This window comes from Amblyomma maculatum, chromosome 7 (assembly GCF_055883805.1).
Source record: "Amblyomma maculatum isolate TAMU_Amacu chromosome 7, ASM5588380v1, whole genome shotgun sequence".
Classification (NCBI taxonomy): domain Eukaryota; kingdom Metazoa; phylum Arthropoda; class Arachnida; order Ixodida; family Ixodidae; genus Amblyomma; species Amblyomma maculatum.
Window position 1 is genome coordinate 30,892,117 of NC_139350.1, and position 15,610 is coordinate 30,907,726.

Sequence of the window (15,610 nt, forward strand, 5' to 3'; positions counted from 1 at the left end):
CACTCTCTCCTGCCGGGACTTTTTGAATAATTATGCAATGCAATTTTACTTCCTCCCTAAAACTATTATTGACCTGTCTCATTTGGTTTATATGTCATATGTAGTCAATGTTAGTTTTTATATAATCGCTAACTAGAAATGCTAAATTGTTCAGGTAAATACCATTTACCAATGCTGGGAATAGCGTAACTCATGCTTAATATTTTGATATACATTGCTACGCATCGCTTTAACGACTTTCGGGGAGCGGGTATAGCGAAGGTATTTTCACCTACATTTTACTGTGATTATGAAGTGAGCAAGCTCTTAAAATCGATGGGATTGTTCGACGGCTTGTTTGCTTATTTGTTCTGGTAAAAGTACAAAGTATCGATGTAATCAATATTTACGTTATCACCAAGGAATTGCATCAAATACACACGGTAATAGAAATAAGAGACACTGTGAAATAAAAGTAGTAGGTAGCACAACCCACAGGGTTCAAGCGCACCAAAATGTCCACAGGTTCGATATATGACGAGGATAGCGCCATAACCACGACCTGAATGAACAGTTAATTACGAACGGCTTTTATATTTCCACGATGTTTGATACTACTTCCAGGACACAAGAAAAGCAAATCTGGCGTACAAGCGCCACATTCTTTAGCCACATCTTGATTTTGATGGCTGATGTCGAAGCAATAGAGTCCGACTCTGAGACCGTTAAGTCTGGTCTGCGGAGACCAGATGGCAGAGCTACAAGCTTCGATTCCTGATTACGCTTCCTGTGGACTTTTGCCCTCATTAGTACGTAGCTCGCATTCCATTGGTCAAGAGATGTAGAAACACCGCTTCTCTTGGCTGCTGCAGAACCGGCCTCGCTACTACTTCCAACGCGATGGTACACAAAGTACACAAAGTACACAATGCAGTCTAGCGAACGCCAGTGGCTGTTTAGTGGAAGTGTATTTAAGGTTTGGATTATTGGGTTTACAGTCTCAAAGCTGACGAAAGTTCGCAACGACGAAAGGTACGAAAAAAATATTTATATTTAATGACGAGGACTTTGAAATCGACGACTTCACCTTTTAACGGCGAGAATAGCTTTGCATTTTCCAGCAAAATGTTGCTCTGTATGGTCACGCTTCCGTAAAGTATTGCTGCTTCTTACTCATTAGCTAGGCAGGTGCGTCAGCCGATAATGCGTCAGGACAACGACACGTTATTCCGAAACATGAGTTGCTTTTCTGGAAGGTCTGGTTTTAGGAGTTCAACGTTCTAATGGGGCCCAATCTATAAGGAGACGCCGTAGTGGACGGCTATGGAAATTTCGACGGACGCATTGCTTTTCGCTTGCATTGAAAAGCGGAAGCCAAGGCAGGAATTTGATCTCCCATCCTTGGGTGGAGAACTCGAGCTCCTAACCACTGCACCACCGCGGCGGGGTCGTTTTTGGGAGAGAAACGACTTGCTCGAAATTTTTATACAGGTTGAAATACAGTTGTGGGCTTTAAAAGTAGTCGCTGCAGACTGTATAACGTTTTCTCGTGCAGACATCAGCCGCTAATCTGCATGCTGGCTCAGTGTAAGCGCGATAAAATAGGGCGTTGGTACATGCCGAATGAACACCTTGCTCACCCGTATGTAGTTATGCTATGATTGATGTCAGTTTCTACGTGCTCTAAGATGCGGTACGCTTCGTTGCTGGCTGTGTGAAAATTGGCTGCAGGTAAGGCCTCTGCAAATCTGGAAAAATAGTCTCTAGTATATTTCTTGGGAAGATCAAACGCAGCTTCTGGTGAGGATTCATAGCACGGCAGGACAAATTATCAGGCCAGTATTTGGCCGGAGCGACTCTGGGACATTTTTCTTCGTGATAGCAGATGCTTTCAAAATACTGCGCAGAAGAGCTTCCGAGCGCAGTTGAAACCGCATAACTATTATTACGAAACCAGGAGAGCAAAACCGTCCCTCCAGTTCAGTGCAGAATATCCAGTATGAACGTATTGTTTTTGTCTAAAATATACTATATTCGAAACGTTTTTTTTTTTTCGAGTATATTTAAAACACAACTGCCACCAAGAAAGGTTGAAAATCAAGAAAACATTTTATTTTGCAGTGCATCAGCTCTGGCACGAGTTAACGTAAGACGCATTAATAAATATGGCACCGACTACAACAAAAATGACGGGGAGCGCAGCACGTAGATAGCCATGTGCACCGTCGTGGGGCCGAACATTTTCGCGCAATGATTTCGTCACGGACGCTGCGGCCCTCTTGCCTTTTTGACTGATTACCGGTGACAAAATTAAGAAAACGTCCTGAAATATGTAACTAATTTCAAGTAACTGATATCAACAGCTCTGATAAGGATGAATGTGTTGATCAGGAGGGGACGCAAAATCACCTGTTCAGGTACGGACCGGATACGTATTGGTGATTAGAACGCGGCTTTCAATAAACGGTTGGAGCTAAAACGGAGATATCCGATTGTTTGCGTGCTGTTCAGGCGTCGCGTTAAAACCTTGCAGCATCTTCTTTCGTTCATGCTTGCCTGAAAACAAAAACAAAACTTAGATTTTTGTAGTCCTTTAGCATGTGCAGAAGAACAGGAGCAATGCAGTGCGTATCCAGCGAAGAATAAATACCTCGCATGCTGTCGGGTGCGCCGGTCTCAGTTTTCTCAATACTGAGTGACTGTCACCGCAGAATGCAACACAAAAGGAAACGCAGCGACATAACGCAGTAAATAATTTGCATGACAGTTATACTTATTTTGAAAAAGGGTGGAAACTGTTCTCACAAATGTGATTCGAACTTCCGTTTTGTCTTGCGTTCACCAACACAGCATAAATTCATGGCGCAAGAAGTCGATACGTTCTTTGCTTTCATGTGAGCGAAAACGTCCCTCAAAATTGCGACAGTAGTCTTCAGTAAATCCAATACATATGTTTCTCGCGAAAGCAGATAATCCTTTATTGAACCGGGAAAGAAGTATAAGATAGCTAGAAATGGTGTCGAGAAGGCGTAGTTCATTCACGGTGGTCTCCCTTCCGATAAACTTCAGTGCTGCCACAACATCCCGCCAACACCGTTACTCTGGTTCCAATAAAAGTTAAAGATGACATGTTGACTCTGCCTCAAAGAATCGCCGCGTGAACTTACACTTTCACGAGAAACAGCGCGGCGCCACGGACCCCGCTCATCGTATGCATGGCATCGGTTCTCGAGACGTCATTCAGTAGAGTGACTCTCAAAGCTTAAGTAACCGCACGAAGGTTTTTCTATCAGAAAATCTTCAAACATGGAAGAGTTGTCCTTGTGAGGGATGCGTGTTTGAGAGAACACCTGACATGTGGTGTTTATTTTTTTGTTCTGTTGTTAGGAATCTGTGCAGTTCCTGTTTCACACCCCAATGCACCGGAGAGGAGGTGTTACATGCAACGACATGAGGGCGTCGAGAGAGATAGAGCAGCGGTTCAACAGCCAGGTCTCGCGATTAGGAACACAGCTCCGCTTCGTCGTCTCCAAAGCCTTGCACGAGGTTCGTGCTAGTGGGCATTACTTCAATCACCCTACGGGGAAGGATGAAGCATCCGGGCAGCTCAAGGCGAACAGTTAACGTTGTGGCCATAATAGCATTCAAACGGTCAACGCGCAAGGTTTCGCGGTCACGGCGACACAGATCCGATAAGGAGGCGACTGGTTCGGTGAGGTAATTGGCGGGGGAAGTCTGCTGAAGGGTGTGGTAGGGACCATAATACCGGGAAATAAATTTCGTGGACAGGCTGAGCGTGGAAGATGTGACTGGGAGCCCTACTAGGTAATATGGTGGGTAGGAAGAGGCTGTAATGAAGCTTTCTCGGCTGACTTGCTGTCCTGGTTGTGCCTCTGTGGTCGATGCACGTCACAAGTGGCGCCATTCTTCGGCATACCTAACAGCCTGGGAAAATGGCGTCGATTCTGACAGGTCCAGGTGGTAGGGGAGGATCGTGTGAATGGGGCAGGTAGGGACATTTCATCCGTAGAGAAAAAAGAAGGGGGAGAACCCTGTGGTAGCTTCAGCAGCGGTATTGTACGGGTAGGTCACAAATGGAAGAATTTTGTCCCAATTAGAATGGTGGTGGTTTAGATACCTTGCAAGCCTATCAGACAGGGTACGATTAAGGCTTTAACTAATCCGTTCGTCTGTGGGTGGTAAGGCAAATCTGTACAATGAATACGCGGCACTCATTAAAACTACTTCGACGACGTCAGAAAGGAAGACACAGCCGCGGTCACTCAGCAGCTCTAAAGGCTCCCTATGCGAAAGATGAGGTGACGGAGGGTCGCAACATAATCAGCTGAGGCGGATGCTAAATACCGACTGAAATAATCCATGGCTGTGGTGACATAACGATGCCTCGCCGGAGTCGTCGGAAGGGGACCGTAAGATAAATCCCAACGCAGTCAAATGGGCGAGAAAGGCTCGAGAGAGGTTGCAGAGTCGGTGTCGTAAGGCGAGGTTGTGCCTTCCAGCTCTGGCAGGCTGAGCAAGAGCGTACGTAGGGGCGCACAAAGTGCTGCATGCCTCGCCAGTAATACCAAAGATGCAACCAGGCGTATGTTTTCAATACACCAGTACGTGCCCACTTCGGGTTGTCGTAAAAATTGGCACATATTTCTGAGCGCATGTGCCGAGGAATAACGAGGAGCTATTTCCGCCCTTCAATCAGGTAGTTGCGAAGGCAGACCAGGACATTCCGAATGGCAGAACGATGAGCTTGCCGTTGCAGAACTCGGGAAGCGGAATGGCGGGAACTAGATAGAGAAGCGATGTGATAGGCAATCCAATGATCTTATGGTTGTTCAGAAAGCTTAGAGATGTGAAGGGAAAAAGAATCGAAGGCGGCGACAAGTAGTACAATCGGCTCACTCTCAATAAGCGAACGGCAAAGGGCGTCAGCATCAGAATTCTTCCGGCCAGAGCAGTAATCGATATTAACGTTGTACTCCTGCAGGCTGAGCGCCCAATGAGCAAGGCGACCAGACGGGTTCTTCAAAGATAATAGCCAGCATAGGGCTTAGTGGTCGGTCACGATGTAAAACGGGTGGCCACATACGTAGGGCCGAAGTTTTCCAAACGCCCAGATGACGGTCAAGCGTTATTTTTTGGTAGCTGAATAGTTGGACTCAGCCTCAGTGCGCGACTCGCTTAAGCAACCACGTATTCGTCGCAGTCCGGTTTCCGCTGGGTGCGTACACACCCAGACTGACTCCACTGGTGTTAGTGTGAATTTCGGTGTGGCGGCAGGGTAAAAATCTCTTAGAATGAAGCGATGACCGGAGAAGAAAGCGTAGTGTGGTGGAGGCTTTTCTGCATGCCAGTGTCTGCGACAAGACAGCGGCGCTAGTATCGATTAGTGTTTTTAGAGGGGCGATGACTGACGCATGGCGCCGGAAATATGAGAATAAGCCCTCGACGCTACGTAGGTCTTTCAGCGTGTAAGTTTTAGGAAACTCAGCAGCGGCACGAAGGTTTGCGGGACAAGGAAAAATGCCAGCCTTTTAGATGACGTGGCCATATTTTTACGTAGTGGTGACAATGCCGTTGGCGACATGGGAGGAGGTTTGAAATTCCCTGGAACAAATTCTTTATTTGGGCTGACTTGCGCCCGGAAAAGAACTAAGTATCGGCGGCGGCAATTGTAACAAATGTGCTTGGCGATCATCGATCTACGAATCCCCTTTTCTCGCGTCAGCGCTCGTTTTAAAAACTGCGAAGGAACTTCGAGATGAAACTACAAATGGGGAAATAGCTTTCCCTGGAGCATTGTAGAAACACACGCGAATGGTTGGAATCATCGAGTTATATCTCGACGAGTCTTTCGCGACAAATACAATGATAAGGCTACTTCTCGCGACAAAATAAATGAACAAAACAAAGATACATAATATATGTGTGCGCTGGAATCGCAGTGATAAGGCCGCATGCCGGCGGATATAGAAAAAAGAGGAAATAAAGTTTTGAATGGTGCGCGGTATTACTCCGCGATTAAAAAAAAACATCGCCTCGATATTTCAAAATAAACAGGCATGAATTAGCATAAACATTGCGAAGCAAACATGAATAACCTTTAGCGCACGTAATATGGATTAAGGCGTACAACACGCACAAATTCTGGATGCGCTCGGCGCCGCTAGATGCTGTAGCGCCGTCGGGAACGACCTTGTAGTTCAGTTGCTAAGTCAGCGAAGCACCTTGTATGGGCCGAAGTATCGGCGCCAAAGATTTTCGCTCTGTCCGCGGCGGTGAATAGGCGTCCAAACCCAGGCTTGATCTCTCGGCTTGTACTCAGCATCGAGTCGTCGTAAGTTGTAACTTCATACGTCGGTTCGTTGCTGATCTTTGATGCGCATCCGGGCGAGTCTTCAGGCTTCCTTTGCACTTTGAAGGTGGGCGGCGACGTCCAGATTCTCCTCGTCGGTTATGTGCCGCAGCATTGCGTAGAGCGTCGTCGTGAGCTCCCTGCCGTGCACAAGACTGAACGGGATCGACTTGGTTGTCTCTTTGACGGTGGTTTATGAGCGATGATGACGTAGGGTAGAATGGCGTCCCATGTCCCATTGCAATCATGTCCGCAATCGTTTTGTTGAGACGCTCTGTATGTCCTTTTTTTTGAGGATGAGAAGCAGTATTTCTTCGATGGCTTGTATAACTCTATTCCAGAATCGCTTGTGTCTACTTTACCGTAAATGCCGTTGCCGTGTCCGTGATGAGCACTTCTGAAGCGCCGTGTCGCAAGGGAATTTTTTCGGCAAAACTTAGCGACTTCTGCCGCAGTACCATTGGGCAGTGCTGTTGCTGGCCGCTCTTATTCAATTGTTACCAGTTGATGAAGATAGAAATGGGCCGAGGAGATCCATCCCAATTTGTTGAAAGGGCAGGGTTGGAGGCGGTGTCGGTTTCCGTAGCCCAGCTGGTCTGATCGGCGGCTTCTTGCGTCGCTGGCACTCACGGCACGTTTTCACGTAATGGGCAACATCGGCAGGCAGTTGCGGCCATGCCTCTTACTCGAAGCCTGACTTCGCATTTTCTGAGTACTCATCGCCACCCTTCACCGAGAGCACGTATTCTCTGGGTGGGATGGTCGGACTCTCCATCGCCATTTTATGCCCAAGCAGCCACTGGCCTTCAGCATCTACGTAAGGCAGAGGAGGACATCGATGTCGTTTCGGTTGCCCTTAAGAAATTGGTTAGGCGCCTCACTAAATCATCCTCCCCACCTCCGCCAGTACGATCTGGTTAATGTTAGGCCCAGTTGGTGGTACATGACAAATGACATTTTTGAAGCAAATAGAGGGTCATTTATGTATCGCTTCATCAAGAGAGTCCTCAACATTAAGGCTCCGGCGTTCACACGGGCCAGCTTGTGACGAAATTGTTTATGCTGTGGTGGTAGAGAGTACACTGTGAACATGTTTTCCCATTCGCTTCTTCCCGAAGCGCTTCTCCGTCATGCAGCTAACCTCCTCCAGCTCCCGGGTATACCGTATCAGACCGCGATGTCTGAATCAGTTGCCATACGAAGCCATAAACCAATTCGTCCTCCGGCTCTTTAAGTACGTACCAAGTGGCTGGCACGCTGTTCGACTGCCTACTGAAATAGGGTTCCGGGCCTCTATGAAGTAACTGCAAAGGTATGGAAAGAGTATGGTTCCGCTTGCACAAGGAACATCGCATCTTTGGAGAGTTGATGTTCTCGGAGATATGGTGTCGGCCGTCTGTGATTTTTTCGGTTACTGGTAAATTACTTGGTTTGGATATTACTCCATCACATGAAATAGTCGCCCTAGGTGACACCTGTTATGTGGGCATGAAGGTTCAACGCCTCGTCGGCTCAATGCCACGATGGCGCGGTAGGCCTTGTTCGTTTTCGATGCAAACCTGCATTTATAGAAGCATCTTGCGACGGCCCCCTTGTAGGGCTCTCACCTCGAACAAAATAGCTCCCCCAGCTCTCCAGTGGGCACGGGGGGGGGGGGGCGGAGGCGTTGAACGGATAATGATGCGTCGATAAGTTATGTGTGACACTGGGGCACGACACGTTAGGATGTCACGTCCCCTTCCCATCTGACAACGGTAACTGGATATCCCCAGAAAGTTCCGCCGGGCTACAGCCAATGTGAACGCATGTCTTCGCGGGATGAAGGGGCGATGCTTGCAAAGTCAAACTTACTTGTACGCGCGCCTGCCTTGACGCGTTGTAACAGACAGACGCAGCGGGCCCCAGTTATTGAGGTCGCGTCGCTTTTTCAAGGTAGGTAACCAGCCAGCTAACCAATATTAGAGCCAGCGTTGCTGCGAGTTAGCAAGTGCTGTACTTGGCTCCCGGGGTAAAACCGCTGTTCGGCAGGCCAACTGATCTGCGAGAAAGCGGCACACGTCTACACGGCGTGCACACCGTGAACATCCATGCGTGGTTCTGCGACAGTGCCCGGTAAATCATTTGGTGTTTATTTGTTCTGCCTCCCTCGTTTATTTTGAAGCCTCTGTGCTTGTTATTAGAGCCTCTCTAGTTGCATGCTTTGCATCGCCTTTCTGTGATCCTCGTGTTGTGTGTTTTACCTGTCAGTGCAAATTCCTCTTTATCGTCTGTTGCTGTGTATAAGGTGTGTGTTGTTTGGTAACTCTGACTCCGACCCTTTCTCTTGCTTAAACCGACGAAAGCTGGGCATCAAACAGCCACCCCCTTCTGAAACTAAGAGTATTCGATTTCCAGCTGAGCTTGCCACGCAAGTCCAGGGCATCTCCTTTGAGACAGGAACAGCTACCCCAACTCACTCTAAGGATGTCTGGGAGTTGCGCACCAGTAGTGGCGCATCGGTAATAAATTTTAATTAACATTGGGTGACAGGGTTTGACTTGCAGTTTGAAACTGATCAGCGGACCCTCGCTACTCTTATATAAAATCGCCAATCGAAGTGTTACCGCCGAGGATTCAAAAGTTGCATATGAGGCTTATGAGGTTTTTCTTCACCACTGCCTATGTCCCTGCACTGGGACATAGAATCGGGAGTAGAATCTGCAGAATCGGGAGTAAGCAGAGTGTCCGGGGAAACTTTTCGGATGGAACATTCCATCCCCACTCCTTCACCCGCCACTTCTACAGTTGTTCCGGCTGCACCAAAAAACAGCAGAACGCCGTTTACCGGCTGTTATGGCTGCGAAGTAAGGAAACCCTAATGTTATGGCTTAACACACGACCAAACCTGTTTTAAAAATTCTGGTGTATGTGTCCAACTTTTCAGACTAGCTGCCCGGTTATGCATATATTTCATGTGTATGAGCCCAATCGCTTTAAAAAGCTTGTGTTCTTATTGTGCTAGTTGTGATTTTTTGTTCTTCTTTAACATAATGGGACACTAAAGCTGCGCTGTTAAGTGCATGACGCCATAACGTTTCAACCACGCGAACGATGCTTTTCTTTTTTTAATTTAATCTTTATGCGCCAATACTTAGCAGCAGAAAACATTCGCTTTCCCTTCTGAGCAATTTGACAACTTTGGACGCATTTTGCATCGTTTTTATATATTTCAATTCAGTAACTCATCAATTGCACGCGAAAATTTTTTAATTAGCATGATCAATCTTTGACTTTCAATCTGAGCTTTTAGACACCTTCCCTAGATTTTTTCATTCCATTTCATCAATTATTCAGGTTAAACAAATTCATTAACATTTAATCGCCTATCACACTTGGATCAATCCAAATCGATGGAACCATCACATTACCATCACACAGGTTTTTACACAGCCCTTATCATTTGCGACACGCTGTGCTGACTAATACTGCCATATTTAATAGAACTACTACTACTACTACCGCTGCTACTTTTGCTGCTGCTACTACTACTACTACTACTACTACAACTACTACTACTACTGCTACTGCTACTGCTACTACTACTACTACTACTACCACTACTACTGTTGCTGCTGCTGCTGCTACTACTACTACTACTACTAATAATAATACTACTACTGCTGCTGCTTCTACTACTACTACTACTACTACTACTACTGTTGCTACTACTACTACTACTACTACTACTACTGCTACTGCTGCTGCTGTTACTACCACTACTACTACTCCTCCTCCTACTACTACTACTACCACTACCACTACGAGTACAACTACTACTACTACTACTACCACTACCATTACTACTACTACTACTACTCCTGCTACTACTACCACTACCACTACTACTACTACTACTGCTACTAATGCTGCTACTACTGCTGCTGCTGCGGCTGCTGCTGTACCGCTACTACTACTGCTACTACTGCTACTGCTGCTACTACTACTACCAATACCACTACCACTACCAATACTACCACTACCAACCCCAGTACCACTACCACTTCTACTACTACTACTACTACTACTACTACTACTACTACCACTACCACTACCACTACTACTACTACTACTACCACTACCACTACGACCACTACTACTACTACCACTACCATTACCACTACTACTCCTTCTACTACCACTACCACTACTACTACTACTACTACTTCTACTACCACTACCACTGCAACTACTACTACTGCTACTACTGCTGCGACCACTACTACTACTTCTACCACTACTACTACTACTACTACTGCTGCTGCTGCTGCTGCTACTACTACTACTACTACTACTACTACTACTACCCCCACCACCGCTGCTACCAACAACCTCCCGACGATTTTTCGCCCGAGAAGCTGTATACACTATCGCTTAAAAGGGGATGACGGGGTGTCATTTGGATTGGTTCGCACACGGATCCACGCAACCGTTAATATGCGGAGCACGTAGAAAGCTTACCTGCGCCAGACGTTATATAAGGAAGCTGGAAATAAAACATCGGGATTTTTCCCTCTCGACTGTCAACTGGCGTGTGAGCGCGTCACCACCGAGAATACAACGATGCTCGTGCATCACCTTATTTCCCAGCAGCAAACGTCGCAACTAGCGGATGGGCGATGAGGACTATGCGCATTTATGAAGTAGGCTGCTGGAATGTTCTTGCCTTGTCAAGCTATTGGTGCTGACGATCGGCGTCTTCTTTTGAGCCGCGACTCTTCGTCCCGCGGTGCCTAACGACTTAAAGCATGCCCTCATATCAGATACCGTTCTTGGCCACTTCAGCGACAGCGCTCCTACCATCCTGCACACTGATTCAAGTGGTCACGGTCCTGACGCGGTCCTTCTGCATCGCGATGCAACTTCGCATGACAGTGATTGCCTTCGCCAGTTGGACCATGGCTCCAGCTGAGTAAAACTACACCATTACCGAGCAGTAATGTCGTGCCGTCGTCTGGGCTGTTCAAACGTTTCGGCCTTACCTATATGGTCGCACTTCCCAGTTGTGACCGATCACCATGCTTTTTGCTGGTTGTCTTCACTGAAAACTTTGACAGGCCGACTTGGCCGTTAGATTGTACGCCTGCAAGAATACCATTTCGACGTCGTGTATAAATCGGGGCGCCAACACCAAGACGCTGGCGCTCTTTCTCACTGCCGACTTTCGGAATCAGCCTGCTCTTCGCAATGCATTTCCGCCTCTGACCACAGCCCACCATCGTTTCTCCCGACGGTAATCAGAACAGTTTCTTTTGACGTCTTTGAAAATAAACATGCTCTCCGGTCGCTGCAATTACCTGATGCCTACTGCAGGCCCATCAACGACCGCCTTATCGACGCTTAGAACCCGCCCAATGCTAGGCTTCGCCAACGGTTTCGCAATTTCAAGTTCAAAGATGGCATACTACGCCGCTACGTGTATTACCTTGACGGAACTCGCTGGCTCGCCCACGTATACTAGCGGCTTTACAACGTATATTAGCGTATATTAGCGGCTATGATGTTACGGCACGTCACCTAGATTTTGGCAAAACATATGACCGCGTGAAAAGACGATTCTTTTTGCCAGTCCTATCTACCACCGTAGCTAAATACGTTGCTTCCTGCCATCTGTGCCAACGTCGAAAGCGGCTGACTTCTTTTCTCGCTGGCCTCCTACAGCCCCTTCCCTTCCCCGCCAGGCCATTCGATGTAGTCGGTATCGACGTATATGGTCCCCTACCTCACTCCGATGGGGGTAACCATTGGATTATAACAGCTGTCGACCACCTTACATGCTATGCTGAGACAGCCCCTTTACCGACTGGCTCCAATGAAGGGCTAGCTAATTTCCCTTTGCGATCAATTGCATTGCGTAAGTGGCCGCGAGATGGCCTTATGGACAATCTTTGCCGAAGTTCTTCATGCGTCATCTACCCTCCATAAGACAACCTCAAGTTGCCATCTCCAGACTAACGGTCTGACTGAGCGATTTCATCGCACCCTATCGGATACGATATCGTTGTACATCACACCGGATCATAGAAATTGGGACAATATTCTACCATTCATCACATTCGCCTATAATACTGCAATACAGCGGGCTACCGGTTACTCTCCATTTTTCCTCGTTGTCGGCCGGCCTCCCAGTACAATTCTCGATACTTCCTTCTTCTCTACGCCCTACTACTCTTCATCAGTACCAGCCCAGTTCTACAGTGCTCTGGAATCTTGGGCGGTGTCTCGTGCGATGGTGGAGCATGGGTTCTTTTTGCGATGACTGCTGCGCCATCGGCTAGGGGCCGCTTCGTGTAACAGGTGTGCGCAGCGAGCCGTCCGCTGGCTGCGCTGCAGTGAGTGTCAGCTCATCGTATGTGCACTGCGTGGTGCGCTTATTTCGGTATTTAATGCTTGGTGATCGCCCACTTGCTTAAGAATTTAGACATCTCAACCATAATGCGTTGTTTCATGGTATGCGCTGCTGTATGGCGCTGTAATGCCTGCGACGATATTGGTGCGATGCGTGCCATTAGCCACATCATAGGTCGCACTTCGCCTGTGGTATGAGTGCATCTCGTGTTTTCGAACCTATGCGAGTCTATTGCACACACTTGGATAAATATGTTACACAGAGAGACATTCATTTGAAACCTGCGGTGTTTCGAAACTCGCGAATCTTAGAATCTTGTCTGAATAGCAAAGCGCTTGGACAATTTCACTTTAATTGAGAGCTCTTGCGTTGTGCAAAAAAAAACATCATGCTGCAGACAGTCATGTATTCAGGTTCCAAACATGGCACAAAATGCAAATCTGAGCCTTGGTAGGCAGTACGTCCTTGACCACTAGCGTAGACTTTGGGGAAAAGAAATTTCCACTGAACGACGAGCACTCACCAGCAACTGGTTAATGTCTGCACCAGAGCACAACTTTAGCCCATTAACATGTTGCGTTAGTGCCTCGCCTCTACTGCATTTAAAATGTCTCGCTGGTGCAACGTTTTTCCTCTTATAGGAACGTCCACCACACGTGACTACGTACCCGAGTTTGTAGCCGACATATTCAATTTTGAGAGCTTTCTCAGGGTCAATTTGCTGCTGTCTCCGGCAGCATCCAGTTCACATGCAGTCGGCGTAGTGGAAAGTTTTTTCACAGCGGGGTGAGACAATCCTTGACCAAATGTCTGGTGTTTTTAGGTTTTCCTATGATGTAGATTTGTTTTTCTTGACAAAATCCCCACTGTTGGGCTCCTGAGGACTGTCCCCGTCAGATATCGGCTGATCTTCATGAGCTACCTTGTAAACATCATCTCCGCTTCGCTGCATAAATTGTCTGTGCAAAGATGTTCCTGACTTTCCTATTCTTCGGCAGCGAGTTTGAAATATAGTTGGATGTGTCCGGAAAGATGGTCGGAACAGCGTCATCAGTAAGCAGTGGCCGGCCTCCAGGGATCTCCACTAGTTCACTGTTGATAGTTGTTTTATACGTGCGCTGAATGAAAACGTGTTCAAAGTAGCGCTCGCACACAATGCTTGCTTCTTTCAGCACTCTGTATCAAGAGCAGCTGCTCTCTTGATGTTCCGTAATCAAATCTCACAGCGATCGGCGTCGATGGATGCACAGAAGAGGGACCGAACTTCCTTGCGCAAACGGTAACCGCTGTTGCAGCCCGGCACAAAACATGTGTCCCGTGTGTGGCGTCGTCTTTTCGTCGTCGTGCACGCATTGTTCAGATGTTCCAAGTGGAAAGAACAGATGAAATTTCAACAACACACCAAGAAACAAAAACGGCGAAGAGCGTGCCGATCAACGAAATACGAATTCCTCAAATCAACACGCGAATTGGCGCGCTCTGCGCTCGTCTTTGCATGCAAGCGGATGGAGCTCGGCTCGGTGCTCCCCGAACTTCTTGGCATGGATGGATGAATGGATTGAATATAGGATCGTCCCCTTTGGAATGGGGTGGTAGTAGTAGCTATCATGCTCATTGTTTTCCCTATATATTAATTATTGATTGAGATTGGTTAACAAAACCATCATTCTATTTATTCAATTTTTGTTTTTACATTACTAACATTATGTCACCTCTGCTTTTAAGCCACCAATCTTCCAGTCGTTTTTTGCTAGTTTCCACCGCCGGTTTATTCACTCGGCCACTGGAATCTCTAAACCTCAGAGCTTCAGGAACAGTGACTGCGCCTGCATCAACTTCCGGATGGATACCATTACATTCGAGTATAATATGGTCGATTCTTTCACTGGAGGTACCACATACAGCACATGCATCATCTTCATTGTTGAATTTTTTTTTTTGTAGCTGCGTGTTCTAAAGCAGCCTGATCTAGCTTCAAAAAGTAGGGCACTGCCTCTTGAGTTATCAAAGCAAGCTTCCTTCTTAATCTGCATTTTCCATTTTCGGTATAATTCCACACTCTGTTTCTTTTACATCGAATTTATCCAATTTTTACCTTCTGTGTTTTTCCCCTGTGTCTTAATGCTCTTTATTTCTCCGTCCTTTTGACTACAATACTTACTGGTTAGCTTCCGCGTTCTTCAGCGCACCTGTTACTGGCAGCGCCCCCTTGGTATCAGGCGCGCCTTTCATCGCGGTGGTGACGTCGCTCCTCCATTGTTCCTCTGCGCGGACGACACACTGCCCAAGATTCTAGAGCACAGTACCAGTTCTTATCCCGTGTGGCCAGATACCGTAATCTTGCCTGCCTATACACAGAAGCCGGGCAGGAAGACCGCAAGAGTCGCTACAATTCTACGCATCGTGTGGTCTCTTTTCGTCCTGGTGACGAAGTACTGCTTTATATACCACTGCGCACCCCTGGCCTTAGTGATAACTTTCAGCGCCGCTATCTTGGTCCCTACAAGGTCATCAACCAAACTTCCCAGTGAACTACCAAGTCACACCAGTTGATCCCCCCAGCCGATTGACTGCACCGTAGAACTGAAATTGTTCACGTCTCACGCTTGACGCCGTCTGTGCGCCGCGGTGCATCGGTTGGTTAGGAGCGACCAGGCTGCCCGCTTCCGACCCCCCGGGCAGATTGTGTGAGCCCTCCACGGATCTTCTTTCTTTTGTACATACCATCGTCATCATCCCGCGGCGCGGCTCCAGCACGCGCCTGGGTTCTCCATCAGACTAAACGCTGAGACGGCATACCTTGCCCTACCGTCACGAATTTGCCGTCTCGACCTGGCCTTGTTTCACAATAGTTGATCTTTTGTCGCGAGTATACA